Raw genomic sequence first — 14,779 nt, forward strand, 5'->3', positions numbered from 1 at the left:
GAAACTGAAGATGAAGAAGAAAGGAGAAAGACTGGGATGGAGAGAGGAAAGAAGAGAAGAGGAAGAAGGTGAAGAGGGCAGGAGAAGAGTGGTTATAATCGGAGATGTTCAAATATCAGAAGAAGAGGAAGCTTTTTTGAAATTAGGCCGAGGTTTCAAAGTGATGGAGAGAAATGTGAACTATGAAGAGATTGTATATGATATTGAGGAAGCGGTGCTACATATTGAAGAAGAGGCAGAAAGGGATAAGATTAGAAGAAGAACAGCAGCCATTTTGAAGAAAGAAATGGATAAACAGAGAAGATTAGATAATTTGAGCCAGAAGGAAAGGGAGGGTATGAAAAGAATCAAGACAAGGAACGATGTGGTGGTGGAACAGGCAGATAAGGGAGGGGCCACAGTCGTGATGGAAAAAGAATGGTACGAGAAGAAGTTTGAAGACCTGAAAGGGGACACGTATGAGGAGATTTGTGGAATGGAAGAGGAACGCAATATTAGAGAAAAGATCATAAAAGATTGTGGAAGGATGGGGTTTAAAAAGCTCACGAAGGAGGCAGGAAGACTGCCCTGTTTAAAAGGCTTTCCCAAAATACATAAAGAAGAGATAAAGTTGAGACCAGTGATGAATTGCAGGGACAATATTTTGGAACCTTTGGAGAAGAAGTTAAAAAAGGTAATTGAAGTGTTAGTGAGAGAACAAGAAAGCAGAGCCGTGAAAAACAGTGAGCAGGTGGTGGACCTTATAAAAGGTCTGAAGGAGTCTGGGGATAAAATCACAATGTTTAGCCTAGACGTGAGAAGCATGTTCCCGAGCATCAAAAGGGGACACGTAGTGGATATAGTGAGGAAAAAAGTTGGGAAAAGCATTATAGGAGAATGGGATAGTGAGAGAGTGGTACAAGCGCTGGAAACAATTTGGGACAATAGCTACAGCAGAGTGGGGAGTAAAATCATCAAGATTAGTGAAGGTCTAAATATAGGCTCTTGCTTGAGCCCTGTGCTGGCGGAATTAGTTATGAATGAATGGGAGAAGGAAGTGATAGTGAAAGGAGGAGATAAGTTAAGTCTATTTTGTAGATATGTGGATGATTGTTTTGGGATATGGAAAGGAACAAAAAGGCAGCTGAGTAAGCTTGTTAAAGATGTAGAAGATGAGAAAGCAGGGATATTCCTTGAGCTCGAAACGGAACAGGAAGGAACATTAAATTTCTTGGATATTGAGATGAAAAAGAAGAGAGGAATGGGAATAGTGGCTACATGGTATCAAAAGAAGTGTTCGGCAGGAGTGTTCTGCCACAAAAGAAGTGATGTGGGTGATGGAACTAAACGTAATTTTATAAGGAATATGGAAGACCGAATAAAGAAGATATGCACAGAGAAAGGGGAAGAAGAAACCAAGATTAATAGCCTGTGGGAACAACTAGAAGAGAATGGCTATGAAAAGAAAGACAGACACAACATCAACAGAAGAAGGAAAGAGATAAAAGAGAGAGGACTGGAAGAGAAGGAAGAAAAAGAAAAAGAGAGATGGTTTGGTATAAGAAGTATGGGCGATGCCACAGAGAAGATATGCAAAGTGCTGAGGAAAGTGGGTATAAGAACTTACAGGAAGGGAGGACGCACTATTTTAAGTATAGCCAGCAAGAAGAATGAAGAAAAGAGAGAGGAGGAAGAGGAAGGGGTTATCTACGAGGTGAAGTGCAGAGGATGTGAAAGTGTATACATAGGGGAAACGAAGAAGAGACTTAAAGACAGGTTAAAGCAACACATGGATGATGTGAGATTGAAGAGAGACAGGAATGCCATATTCAAACACACTAGAGAAACAGGACATGAAGTTGAATGGGATTCGGCTAGGCGAATAGGAAAAGAGAAGAGAGAACTAGTGAGAAAATGGAAGGAGGCCAAAGAAATAGAAAAGAAAGGAGAAGACATCATGAATTGGAATGGAGGGCTCAAGATAAACAAGGAATGGAAGAGTGTGTTAGAGAAAGTTGAAAGGATGAAGAAAAGGAATGAAGGAAAAAAGAAGTATGAAGAAGGAAGAAAGAAGAGAAAAGAAGAAGACCAGAGGAGGAGGTATTCACCCATAACCAGAAAGGCAGGAGGGGTGGGGGAGTGGTGAGCAGGTGGTTCTTAGACTCTTGCTGATCTTGACCTGCCAATCACCTGTCAGTGTAGTAGACCCATTAGTCAACAACTGTCAGGAGGTGATATGTTTAATTCCTTTGTAGAAATCTTCCTAGATAAGGACTGTCAACTTGATTTGTTGTTGTGTGGCTTGTGACCCTGCTATGTGTATGTAATCTTTCTGTGTGTAGTTTATTTCATCATTTTAGTTTAGTTCTTCGTCTGAGGAAGACCCTGATACAGGGTCGAAACGTTACGTGTTAAGTGTTTTTACCTTAATAAACTGCCTTGGTCAGCAACTTATTGGTTTCAATATGGAAACAAGGCTTAATTATATTACAATTGGACATTTTCCGAGGCTGATGAGGAAAATCAATGACTGGAAGGACTTGAAGAGGAAGGACATACACAAGCAGGAGCAAGAAATATTCTTGAGGGAGTGTTTGGAGAAGGGCACAACACCAAAGGGACTGAAGATAAGTAAGAAGGGATTGGATTGTCGCACCAGAAGATGGAAGAGGTTAGTACAGAAACTTGAAAAAGAAATGATATGGAACGAAATAAGAAAGAGGAAGAAGGAAATCAGAACAATAAAGGAGAAACTGGCAGGAATGGAAGAAACCATAGAAGATGGACTCACCATTTTTACTAGAGAATTCACATTCCATGAAATGAGAAGCTGGCAAGAAAACTTTAGAGAGAAGGTGAAACTGAAGATGAAGAAGAAAGGAGAAAGACTGGGATGGAGAGAGGAAAGAAGAGAAGAGGAAGAAGGTGAAGAGGGCAGGAGAAGAGTGGTTATAATCGGAGATGTTCAAATATCAGAAGAAGAGGAAGCTTTTTTGAAATTAGGCCGAGGTTTCAAAGTGATGGAGAGAAATGTGAACTATGAAGAGATTGTATATGATATTGAGGAAGCGGTGCTACATATTGAAGAAGAGGCAGAAAGGGATAAGATTAGAAGAAGAACAGCAGCCATTTTGAAGAAAGAAATGGATAAACAGAGAAGATTAGATAATTTGAGCCAGAAGGAAAGGGAGGGTATGAAAAGAATCAAGACAAGGAACGATGTGGTGGTGGAACAGGCAGATAAGGGAGGGGCCACAGTCGTGATGGAAAAAGAATGGTACGAGAAGAAGTTTGAAGACCTGAAAGGGGACACGTATGAGGAGATTTGTGGAATGGAAGAGGAACGCAATATTAGAGAAAAGATCATAAAAGATTGTGGAAGGATGGGGTTTAAAAAGCTCACGAAGGAGGCAGGAAGACTGCCCTGTTTAAAAGGCTTTCCCAAAATACATAAAGAAGAGATAAAGTTGAGACCAGTGATGAATTGCAGGGACAATATTTTGGAACCTTTGGAGAAGAAGTTAAAAAAGGTAATTGAAGTGTTAGTGAGAGAACAAGAAAGCAGAGCCGTGAAAAACAGTGAGCAGGTGGTGGACCTTATAAAAGGTCTGAAGGAGTCTGGGGATAAAATCACAATGTTTAGCCTAGACGTGAGAAGCATGTTCCCGAGCATCAAAAGGGGACACGTAGTGGATATAGTGAGGAAAAAAGTTGGGAAAAGCATTATAGGAGAATGGGATAGTGAGAGAGTGGTACAAGCGCTGGAAACAATTTGGGACAATAGCTACAGCAGAGTGGGGAGTAAAATCATCAAGATTAGTGAAGGTCTAAATATAGGCTCTTGCTTGAGCCCTGTGCTGGCGGAATTAGTTATGAATGAATGGGAGAAGGAAGTGATAGTGAAAGGAGGAGATAAGTTAAGTCTATTTTGTAGATATGTGGATGATTGTTTTGGGATATGGAAAGGAACAAAAAGGCAGCTGAGTAAGCTTGTTAAAGATGTAGAAGATGAGAAAGCAGGGATATTCCTTGAGCTCGAAACGGAACAGGAAGGAACATTAAATTTCTTGGATATTGAGATGAAAAAGAAGAGAGGAATGGGAATAGTGGCTACATGGTATCAAAAGAAGTGTTCGGCAGGAGTGTTCTGCCACAAAAGAAGTGATGTGGGTGATGGAACTAAACGTAATTTTATAAGGAATATGGAAGACCGAATAAAGAAGATATGCACAGAGAAAGGGGAAGAAGAAACCAAGATTAATAGCCTGTGGGAACAACTAGAAGAGAATGGCTATGAAAAGAAAGACAGACACAACATCAACAGAAGAAGGAAAGAGATAAAAGAGAGAGGACTGGAAGAGAAGGAAGAAAAAGAAAAAGAGAGATGGTTTGGTATAAGAAGTATGGGCGATGCCACAGAGAAGATATGCAAAGTGCTGAGGAAAGTGGGTATAAGAACTTACAGGAAGGGAGGACGCACTATTTTAAGTATAGCCAGCAAGAAGAATGAAGAAAAGAGAGAGGAGGAAGAGGAAGGGGTTATCTACGAGGTGAAGTGCAGAGGATGTGAAAGTGTATACATAGGGGAAACGAAGAAGAGACTTAAAGACAGGTTAAAGCAACACATGGATGATGTGAGATTGAAGAGAGACAGGAATGCCATATTCAAACACACTAGAGAAACAGGACATGAAGTTGAATGGGATTCGGCTAGGCGAATAGGAAAAGAGAAGAGAGAACTAGTGAGAAAATGGAAGGAGGCCAAAGAAATAGAAAAGAAAGGAGAAGACATCATGAATTGGAATGGAGGGCTCAAGATAAACAAGGAATGGAAGAGTGTGTTAGAGAAAGTTGAAAGGATGAAGAAAAGGAATGAAGGAAAAAAGAAGTATGAAGAAGGAAGAAAGAAGAGAAAAGAAGAAGACCAGAGGAGGAGGTATTCACCCATAACCAGAAAGGCAGGAGGGGTGGGGGAGTGGTGAGCAGGTGGTTCTTAGACTCTTGCTGATCTTGACCTGCCAATCACCTGTCAGTGTAGTAGACCCATTAGTCAACAACTGTCAGGAGGTGATATGTTTAATTCCTTTGTAGAAATCTTCCTAGATAAGGACTGTCAACTTGATTTGTTGTTGTGTGGCTTGTGACCCTGCTATGTGTATGTAATCTTTCTGTGTGTAGTTTATTTCATCATTTTAGTTTAGTTCTTCGTCTGAGGAAGACCCTGATACAGGGTCGAAACGTTACGTGTTAAGTGTTTTTACCTTAATAAACTGCCTTGGTCAGCAACTTATTAGTTTATCTTTGTGCAGAACAATATTTTGTTTGTTCTTTTTTTAATTGTACCACTCACTAATACTATGAGGGGCAGTCAAATGAAAACTGAACACCCGCTACAAAGTGACAATGGAGTTTGTTTTATTCAAAAGTAATTTGCCACAAGTATTAAGACATTTATCCCACTGGGAGATGTCAATTCCAGTCTTGTAGAAAGAGGTAGGTCGCTGACGGATCCACAACCTCACCCACTGTTGCACTTCCTCGTCCGAATGAAACCGGCGTCCACGAATGTCTTTCTTCAGGTCACCAAAAATGTGGAAGTCACAAGGGGAAATATCAGGCCTGTACGGAGGATGTTCAAGCATTTCCCAGCCAAATGTCTGAAGCTTATCCCTCACCAGATTGGCAGTATGGGGACGGGCATTATCATGTAAAAGGATGATTCCATCCGACAGCATTCCAGGGCGTTTTGACTTCATGGTGCATGTCTGCATAGCGGTACGCATTGATTGTGGCTCCACGCTCTAGGAAGTCGACAAGCAGAGGGCCCTTGCAGTCGAAGAAGAAGCTCAGCATGACCTTACTGGAACTCATATGGGCAGCCTTGGATTTCTTTCGCAGGGGAGAATCGACGTGTTTCCATTGTTGGCTTTGCCGTTTGCTCTCGGGCTCAAAATGGTGGCACCACATTTCGTCCCCTGTGACGATACGTGACAGAAACACATACTCTTCCTCGTCATACAGCTGCAAATGACTCAGACATACAGTCATTCTGTCAATCTTTTGTTCTTCCGTCAGTTGATGCGGAACCCACTGCGTGCAAATTTTTCGGAACTGCAGGTGATCTTTGATAATGGCATGCACAGAGCCATGACTAATGCCAACCTGAACACAAATTTCTTCCTCTGTGATTCGTCGGTCTTCCCGGATCAGACCATTGATCCTTGCAATCACATCAGGCGTAATGGCTCGATGGGCCTGTTCCCGGCGCGGATCGTCTTGTGGTGATGTGCATCCTTCGCAGAATCTCTTCTGGCACTCGTGCACACTTGTCAGGGACATGCAGTGTTCGCCATACGCTGCAAACATGCGACGATGAATTTCACATGTTCCAGCACCCTCAGCCACCAAGAAACGAACCACACCTCTCTGCCCTTCTTTGCTTGCCTCCATTTCCAATGCTGGAGGAACACACTTTTCACTACGCTCACCTCCTGAGTAATGACGAAGCAACTCTGTGGACCTGTGCGTTTTCACTATGCCTTTCTCCTACCCTACAGATGGCAGTATTGATACACAAGAACAGTGTTGCCAACTTTTGCAAGGAATGTGTTTTATGGTGGGTGTTCAGTTTTCATTTGACTGCCCCTCATACATAAAATAGTTGCTGTTATCATGCTGTAGAACATTTTTCATTGAGCAATTTCTGTTCTAGAGCAGATGCAGCATAGTTTCTTGAACCACCTTATAATAGATTTTCTCCTTTTGTTGCAGGAACACAATAGGAAAAGTTTGGGTATTGATAATTCATGCAAGGCGTATTGTTGAAGACCTTAATCAGCAATTCTGAAGGTTAGTGTGTGGAATATTGGCAATAATTGTGCTGTCTACAGTTTCCTAGCTGGGTCTTTCCATGCCAAATCATACAGCCATTTAATCCATCTCAGATTTGCTTCAAATTTGCTACACATTTGTTCATGTGATCCTTACAAAAAATGTAAATTTTTAATGATCTTAGGCACTTGTTTAAAGAAATACTATGGTGGTAAAGTTTGCCAAAACACTCATCTGACAATAAAATTATAATAATTCTTTCAGTATTTCAAAACTCCATTGCTGCTCACTCAGTGGTTAGAAGTTGTTGGAAATTTGCATCTCTCGAAAGAAATAAGTGAAATTGCTTGGAAACATACAATTTCATGAATTTTGAACCCCCTCCCCCTCTCCCAATTTAAAAGGAATACTTAAGCCCCAAGTGGATGAAAATGCTACAGTAACAGCTTAATATATATGCAGGGCTCGAAAAATCCTGGTCGCCAGGTTGCTATGGCGACTATGATCTTTTGCTGTAATATTGCAGTTTTTTTAAGTTTGCATGTACGAAATTTTGAAGACTCTTAAGTTCAAATTGCAGTACAGCTAAGTTAGCAAATGATTTTTTTATCAATATTGTGTACCTTCCATAGAATCAGAAACAATTTCTCACTCCTTGTCCCCCAACCCCGCATCTCTCGCTTTCTCACGTGATTTAGCTATGTTTTGAATATGGTAATGCTCAATGCACAATTGCTAGTAGGTGGTTTCCTGGCACCTGATTTTCAGAGCTGGCGCCTAGCTCTGAAGAATATTTTTCGAGCACTGTATATGTATATGCATATTAACAAGCCTAAAATCTATAATGGAGAAATATGAAGAAACAAAGCTACACTTCGTTAATTCCCCTTCCACGGTTGCAAGTGAAAACCACAACACTCAACTCCTAAAGTGGCACCAAATTTTTTTGTTTATACCCTTGTTTGAATGATTTGTGGGTACCCTTGACCCTCTGTACTCTATAGATAATGTGAAATATCTTACATGGTTTATGAAGATTTTGTTGTTTATGAATGTTTACAGTTGATTTTAGCACTCAGAAATGTGTTAATGTGTATGTCTGTTACCTTAGCATGTTACTTTACTGAGAAGCAGAACAGCCTGAAGGCTTCGAGCAAGTGAATATAGCACCCAAAACAACTTTCCAGAACAGCAGCTATAATTTTACGTTGTTAGGTTTGGTACTGATAGCTATTTTCAGCATGTTTTTTCGCTATTTTAGGGGGCCTCCCCGATGGTGCAGTGGTAACATCTTTGCCTTGTAATCAAGGGGTCCCAGGTTGGATACCCACCTGGTGGAGGCACATAGTGGTTTGGATCCCACTTTAAACTGTAGGTCCAGTCCTGATTAGCCTTACTGTGCATAAAGTGGGCTTAAAACACCCAATCAATCAATTAATCAACCTCTATTTTAGTGTACATACAAAAAGTGGCGAAAGTACTCCGAAATTGCAAGTTTTAACTTCGTGGGCCATTCTTTGGGATCAAATATCTCCGGTCTTTGTGCTTTCCCAAGGCTGGAACCACTGTTACACTACGTAAAACATTGAAATCTGTCGATTAAAAATAAAAAAAATAAACATAATTCTCGAGGGGCTACAGTGGGTAAACGGGCCTGGCCCGATTTGTGTTATTAGTATTTTACTTTTTTGTAACAGAATGAATAATGTGCTTCAATTTTCAATTACACCACTGAGGTGGTACAATGGTGCAAGCCCCAATGATAATTGAAAATGCTTTGTTTTTAAAGGGAACATGTACCATACTGCAAACTCGTGCTGTGTTAATGTAAATTTGCTGTTTGTGACTAACTCCACCAGTTGTAACGTTTGTTTTCCTTGGAATAACAATTTTTTCATTAGGTTCCCCAGCAGAAATATTTACAAAAATTAAAAACAAGCAATTTGTAAGAACTATAACTAAAGGAGTACACCAGTAGCAGAGATCATCTGTCTTCTAAACAAAATTATAGCTCTCATATATTACAGTTTTTCCCTGCTTTAAAAAATTGGTAAAACTTCGGTATGGTCCCAACGGATTTCTTCATTTTTACAGAAGAAACTACTTACGGAAATTAGTTTCTGTAGCATTTAGAAGTTCGTGGAGGTATTTTCTTTCATCGTGGAATCTATTTCACCGGGGAAATCATGTATTTTTCAATAGAAATATCTCTCCGACGCACAATTGCTGTTGCTTTCATTTGCTTGCACTACGTGAACCAAATGTTGCGAACATTTGATGACGTAACTCCCTGTAATTGTTGCAGTTTTTTTTGTTTTTTTTCCAAGAAGATGACAATTTTAACTGTTTGCGTAACCTAATCTTAACGTGCATGGTTCGTGGGGATTTTTGGGTTTGTGGGACTATCTGTGCATGGTTCGTGGGGCTATTCATCAATTGGGGCTGTCCGTGCATGGTTCGGTGGGCTATTCATGAATTGGGGCTATCCATGAATGGTTCGTGGGGATTTTTTGGTTGACAAGGTTGGAAAAACTGCGTACCCACTGATGATCTACCACGCTAGTCAAGCTGTCTCGCCATATTGTGTCTTACGGAAGCGCAAAAAAGGAAAAACAATAAGTACGAGTGTAAAAATGATGAAATAAACGAGGGGGAGGTGTTGGGACCCTACTGAAGTCTTACCAAAAAATTCTAAACTTTGCTTTTTGTTAGAAGACAAATATCAGTTTTGGGCCCCATAAAATGTAGCTGGAAATGTACTGAAAACAATTATTTTTACCAGAGCTTTCTATCATTTTTCTTACACAAGGTGTCAAACATTATCATAACTGTTTGCAAAGGTCGAAAGTGCTGGAAGCCATGAAACGAAAATGCCCAGCAACCGTACTAGCTAAATTAATTGATTTGACTGAATTAAGTTCTTTTACTACTCTTTTCTGCCACTTTTTGGCTAATCATGATGAACTAAGTAAATTAATAATTGATGGCAGTTATAAATAAAGAAACCAATTGAAGATTTTTGTTGGTTGGAAGCAAAATGTGAAGGTTCTGTTGCTGTTCAAGTGAAATATTACAAGATTAGATTTTTGGCCAAACTCGTTTAATTTATTAAGGTTTTTTTTTGTTTTATAGAAAACTACTTTAATATACCTGCAATATTTTTATGTATATAAAGAACTGTACTTTCTGTTCTCAAAATAATCCTTTTTTTTTTAAAAAAAATAAAGTTATCGGTTTGGCATGGAGGTTCACACTAATCAAATTACAATTCATTTTTCCATCCACTTTGTTTTCAATTGATTTTCCCACCTGTCTAGTGTACCAGGGGAAATGTTGTGAACCGTCAGTCCCCATGAAATGCACACTATTTCATGCGACATGTTGAGACACATGTCAGGAAAGCCTTCCCACATCGCTTTGAATGGTGCATCCAAGCAGGAGGAGTACATTTAGAGGATGTTATTTTTAAGGTGCTATGATGTCTGTAGTGTCCATATTTTACACTATTAAATGCTGATGTGTATATTTTTATTTCATAACCATATGAAATTACTACAACCACTCACAGACTTCCCGTGGTCATTTGAAATTGGTAGATACAATATGCTGCACCCTGTATATATATATATATATTTTTTTTACTTTGCTTTGTGCTTTGAGTCAAAAGCTGATTTTCTAAATTTCAGAATCATGATCCAGCGCAAGAATGTGTGGTGAGATTTAGCACCTGTCTTAAACTACCTCAATGATGATGAACGACAGCTGAAAGTTTTGGGATGGTAATCAATTTTAAGTGAGTAACTCATTTGACAGTGTATTTGACTTGACATAATGTGTAGTTTGAGTCAGTGGTACCTACACATGTTAGAGTAGGGTGGCTGGCTCACTTAAATGGAAATACCTTCTTTATGGACAGGATTATTTAGGTTTTCTTTCTGCTATTCTGATAACATGTCAGACATAATAAACAAAACATGGCAAAATGTGTTTAAGTTCATCTTATGCTCAGATAGGCTAATTGGGACAGGACCTACAGTTTAATGTGAGATCCGAACCACTATGCAATGTGTCTCCACCAGGGATCAAACCTAATACCCTTGGTTACAAGGGGACAGCATGATTACTATGCATGATCAATATGAGAGTCATGTGTAATGTTTGAGCAATGGTCCTACATAAATATTAGCAAATCATATATACAATGAAGAAACTGGAGATATTCCCGTTTTTGAACATCATGCTTTTACTTCTTTGTGTAAGATTATCTGTCAGTGTACATTAAATATAACTAACTAAATTTGTTGAGCCTGCAAACCCTGAAGTGAATTATGAATTACCCTGTATATATCAGCATCAACAGAGATGAGTGCACTTGTGAATATCAAGGAATACAGGATAACAAATGTATACAATAGTCCAACAATGCATATGTAGGGATGTAGAGAGTGAATGAATGTACAAATGTAAAATGTGTGGAGGATGCACTATGTAACATTTGCAAGTTGACTCTAGTTTGTTGACAGTTGACATCTTGCATCTGCATCACAGACAGTTAGTTTTACATAGCAGTAAGTAGGGGAGGCGGAATTTGAATCTTGGAAAATTTTCATGTCCTACTGGGTGCTTTATTTTCTTCATTTGTGTACACTCAGTTTTCCTTTACACACCAATAGTAACCATATTTCACTGAAACAAGCAGTATATTTTCTTGTGTGGCAACAACTATCCCATTCACTATGTTTTTGTCAGGCCATATCTGTTTTGTTCTTTTTTTTTTTCATTGAATAATTTTGTGCCTTACGTGAATTAATGAAACAAATGCTTCTGCGGCATTACACAAAAAGTGCTCATACTTAATGTAAATTACAAAATGTATCAATCTGAACATTAATATTGTTTTTCATTGCATTAAGGTTTAAAATGTTTGTGAATGCACATGATTTGGATACTTCATCAACAAAAATTACTATCATGTGTAGCATATATGGTTCACAGACAAGTGAATTCAAACTTTGCTACATTTTTAAAGCATCTCACACACAACACATTTTCGTGAATGTTTTTCATGCATTCAGGCTGTAATCTATCATGCTCAAGTTTTTTTCATTTGTTAGCAGACCACTGTGTGATATCGATTCAATCTCAAGTTTTTTCATTTGTTAGCAGACCACTGTGTGATATCGATTCAATATCGATATCGACGATACCAAAAATATAGACATCGACAATACCGATACCGACAATCGTGACAATACCGACACATCTAACTCTTTCAGTTTGAAGTTTCAATTGTAGTGTTATCTGTTTATCCAGGAGAATCAGAGAATCGTGTTGCTCTTCAGTGGAAATGAAAATAGGAGTCCCATAACACAATGGAGTCTATAGGTCTTAACCACACTAATCAAGGAATTAAAAATAAGGAAGTTTGAATGGTGTTTTTGCATTCCTTACTTTACGTAAAGTCAAGCACAATGTTGTTTATGATGACACCTATAGCACTATCCGCAAGGACAGAACTTGGGAGTTGATTGCAAAAATAGTCTCGCAATGATAAACCCGAATGATCCACGTGTCAAAATAGAGACATACGAAATTCGACATGCAAAAAGTATAAATAATTTAGGAGTTATGTTAGACAAACACTTGAACTGGGACCTTTATGTCCAAGAGCAAACTAAGAAAGCCTACGCAGCACTAAGATTGCTCTATAAATTTAATGAATACCTAAAAACAGATATTAAATTGAAACTTGTGCAAACACTGATTCTTCCTCTTCTAGACTACTGTGATATAGTATTTTTTGCAAACTTGTCTGTTCGAAATAAAGTCAAAATTTAAAAAGTTCAAAATTCGTGTTTACGCTTCGTATATAACATTAAAAAATTTGATTATATTCTTCCAACCCTGAACGAGAACAAAATGCTAAACATGAACAGACGTCACAGACTTCATTTCTGTTGCTTTATACACAGTCTTTTGCATAAAAAATCCCTGAAAATTTATTCGAGAAACTAAAAACCAGAAGGGAAATACACAACTACAAAACAAGAGGAACAGCAAAACTTGAACTCTTCAAACACTCGCTGGAAATTTTCAAATCATATTTTACACTTTCAACTGGAAAAACATGGAACGAACTCCCGCCCTCCATTACCTCCCTCCCCAGTCCTAACAAATTTAAGAAATTAAAGAATTTTCTGTTAGATGAGCAATATCTCTGTTCAAGCTCCCACGAGTAACATAACACTACACAATACAGTTTAGACTACATACGAACCTCGCCAATCCAATCCTTGACAAGTCTTCAACTATATTGTATTATTTACGCATGCATTGTTCTATCGCACTTCACAAAACTAGCATAATCATTTACATCAATCTCAACATCCATGCGTCAATGTCCTGCTCAGAAATGTTTAGTGTGTGGGTGTGGGTGTGGGTGTGTGTGGGGGTGGGTGGGTGGGTGCGTGCGTGTGTGAATGTGTTTTTCTCTTTCTCTTTTTTATGTGTTGTCTTGATTTTTTAAAATCTTGTCGTTGTTCTTTTCTTTGTAATCATTTTTTTTCTTATTTGTATTTTCTCTCTTTTTTATGATCTTGTTTATGTACACCAGGTAAATGTCAAATGGGGTTAGGTGGGCGAACAGCCACAGGCTGAACCTCGCCCTCTAATAAAAAAAAAATTGAATTTGAATGATGACAAACTATTTTGCAATAATAATAATAATAATGTCTGGTGCATAGTTTCAACACTATGGACACCCAGAAGATGACAGGCAAATCCCCCTGCAGTTGGTCAGTCTCCCTCCCAGCAAAACAGGAAAAATAGAGAAATACTTTTTTCTTAGCCTAAATAGTTTTATCAATGTAATCCCCACCTGAAAACATTCCCGCCGCTCTGCCTCCCCACTGATTATTTTTGAAAAATACAACTGTACCCTGAATATTCCTGTGTGCGTGATACATCAACGCAGCATATAAGCTCACTGGACAAAAAATTAGTCACCCCTTGGAGACATCACTCTAATACCAAGTAACACCACCTCTGGCCCAAATAACTGCCTCGATTCAGCGAGGCAAGGAGTCCACAAGGTTTTGCAGGTATTCCACATCCAGTGGACACCACTCGCTGATCAGAAGATCACGTAAGGCCTCCAAATTGTCAGGATGCTGATTTCGGCATTTTACCCGCTGTTCCAAATAGTCTCACAAATGTTCTATGGGGTTAAGATCAGGTGATTTAGCAGGCCAGGTGAGGTTTGATAGGGTGCCTGTGTGTTCATCAAACCACTCACATACGCATGCTGCCCTGTGAACACGGCAGTTGTCATCTTGGTAAATGGGGGTGTCCACAGCGTGCTCATCATGAAGATGTTGACTGAAGGTAAGCACCTGATCACCAAGAATGTTCAAATGAACATACTGGTTCATGTTCACGGTCACCTGAATGATTGGGCCCAGTGCATAGTAAGAAAAACACCCCCAGAACATCACAGAACCACCCCCTGCCTGAATTACACCCTCCACACATTGCGGATGAAATGCATCATTTGACGGTCGGTGCACTCGACGCCTTGCGTCATTTGAAAAGAGTTAAAATCGCGATTCATCAGACCATATTACACACCTTCAGTCTGCAACTGTCCAAGTTTGGTGTTGTCTGGCCCATGTCAGATGTGCAACTTTATGTGTCGCTGTTAGCAAAGGCCTCTTTCGAGATACCCAACTCCATATGTCCATGGCATGAAGTTCTCGTCGCAATGTTCACTCAAAAATTGGTTGGGACGGACCTTCATTCACTGACTGCAACAATTCCTGTCTGCTTTGAAACCGATTGTCATTCACAAGATGTGACACTCATCTCACGTGCCTCTGGGTTAGGATCTTTTTTCGTCCACAGTTCTCACGCCATGTTTCATTGCCACCAGTGGTACACCATTCCTTGTACACACGTTGGACATTTCACGTCG

At 39.3% G+C, this 14,779-nt stretch overlaps 1 long non-coding RNA gene across 1 annotated transcript in view; it reads left to right on the forward strand.

The window, feature by feature from the left end:
* Window positions 1-14,779, forward strand: part of LOC145985328 (uncharacterized) — a 70,616-nt gene that overhangs the window by 36,012 nt on the left and 19,825 nt on the right. Inside the window, exons 2-3 of the long non-coding RNA XR_014441417.1 lie at window positions 6,751-6,828; window positions 10,497-10,603. This is a non-coding gene — a long non-coding RNA (uncharacterized LOC145985328). The remainder of the gene's footprint in view (window positions 1-6,750; window positions 6,829-10,496; window positions 10,604-14,779) is intronic.

Source organism: Lepisma saccharinum, chromosome 3 (assembly GCF_977018435.1).
Source record: "Lepisma saccharinum chromosome 3, izLepSacc3.1, whole genome shotgun sequence".
NCBI lineage: Eukaryota > Metazoa > Arthropoda > Insecta > Zygentoma > Lepismatidae > Lepisma > Lepisma saccharinum.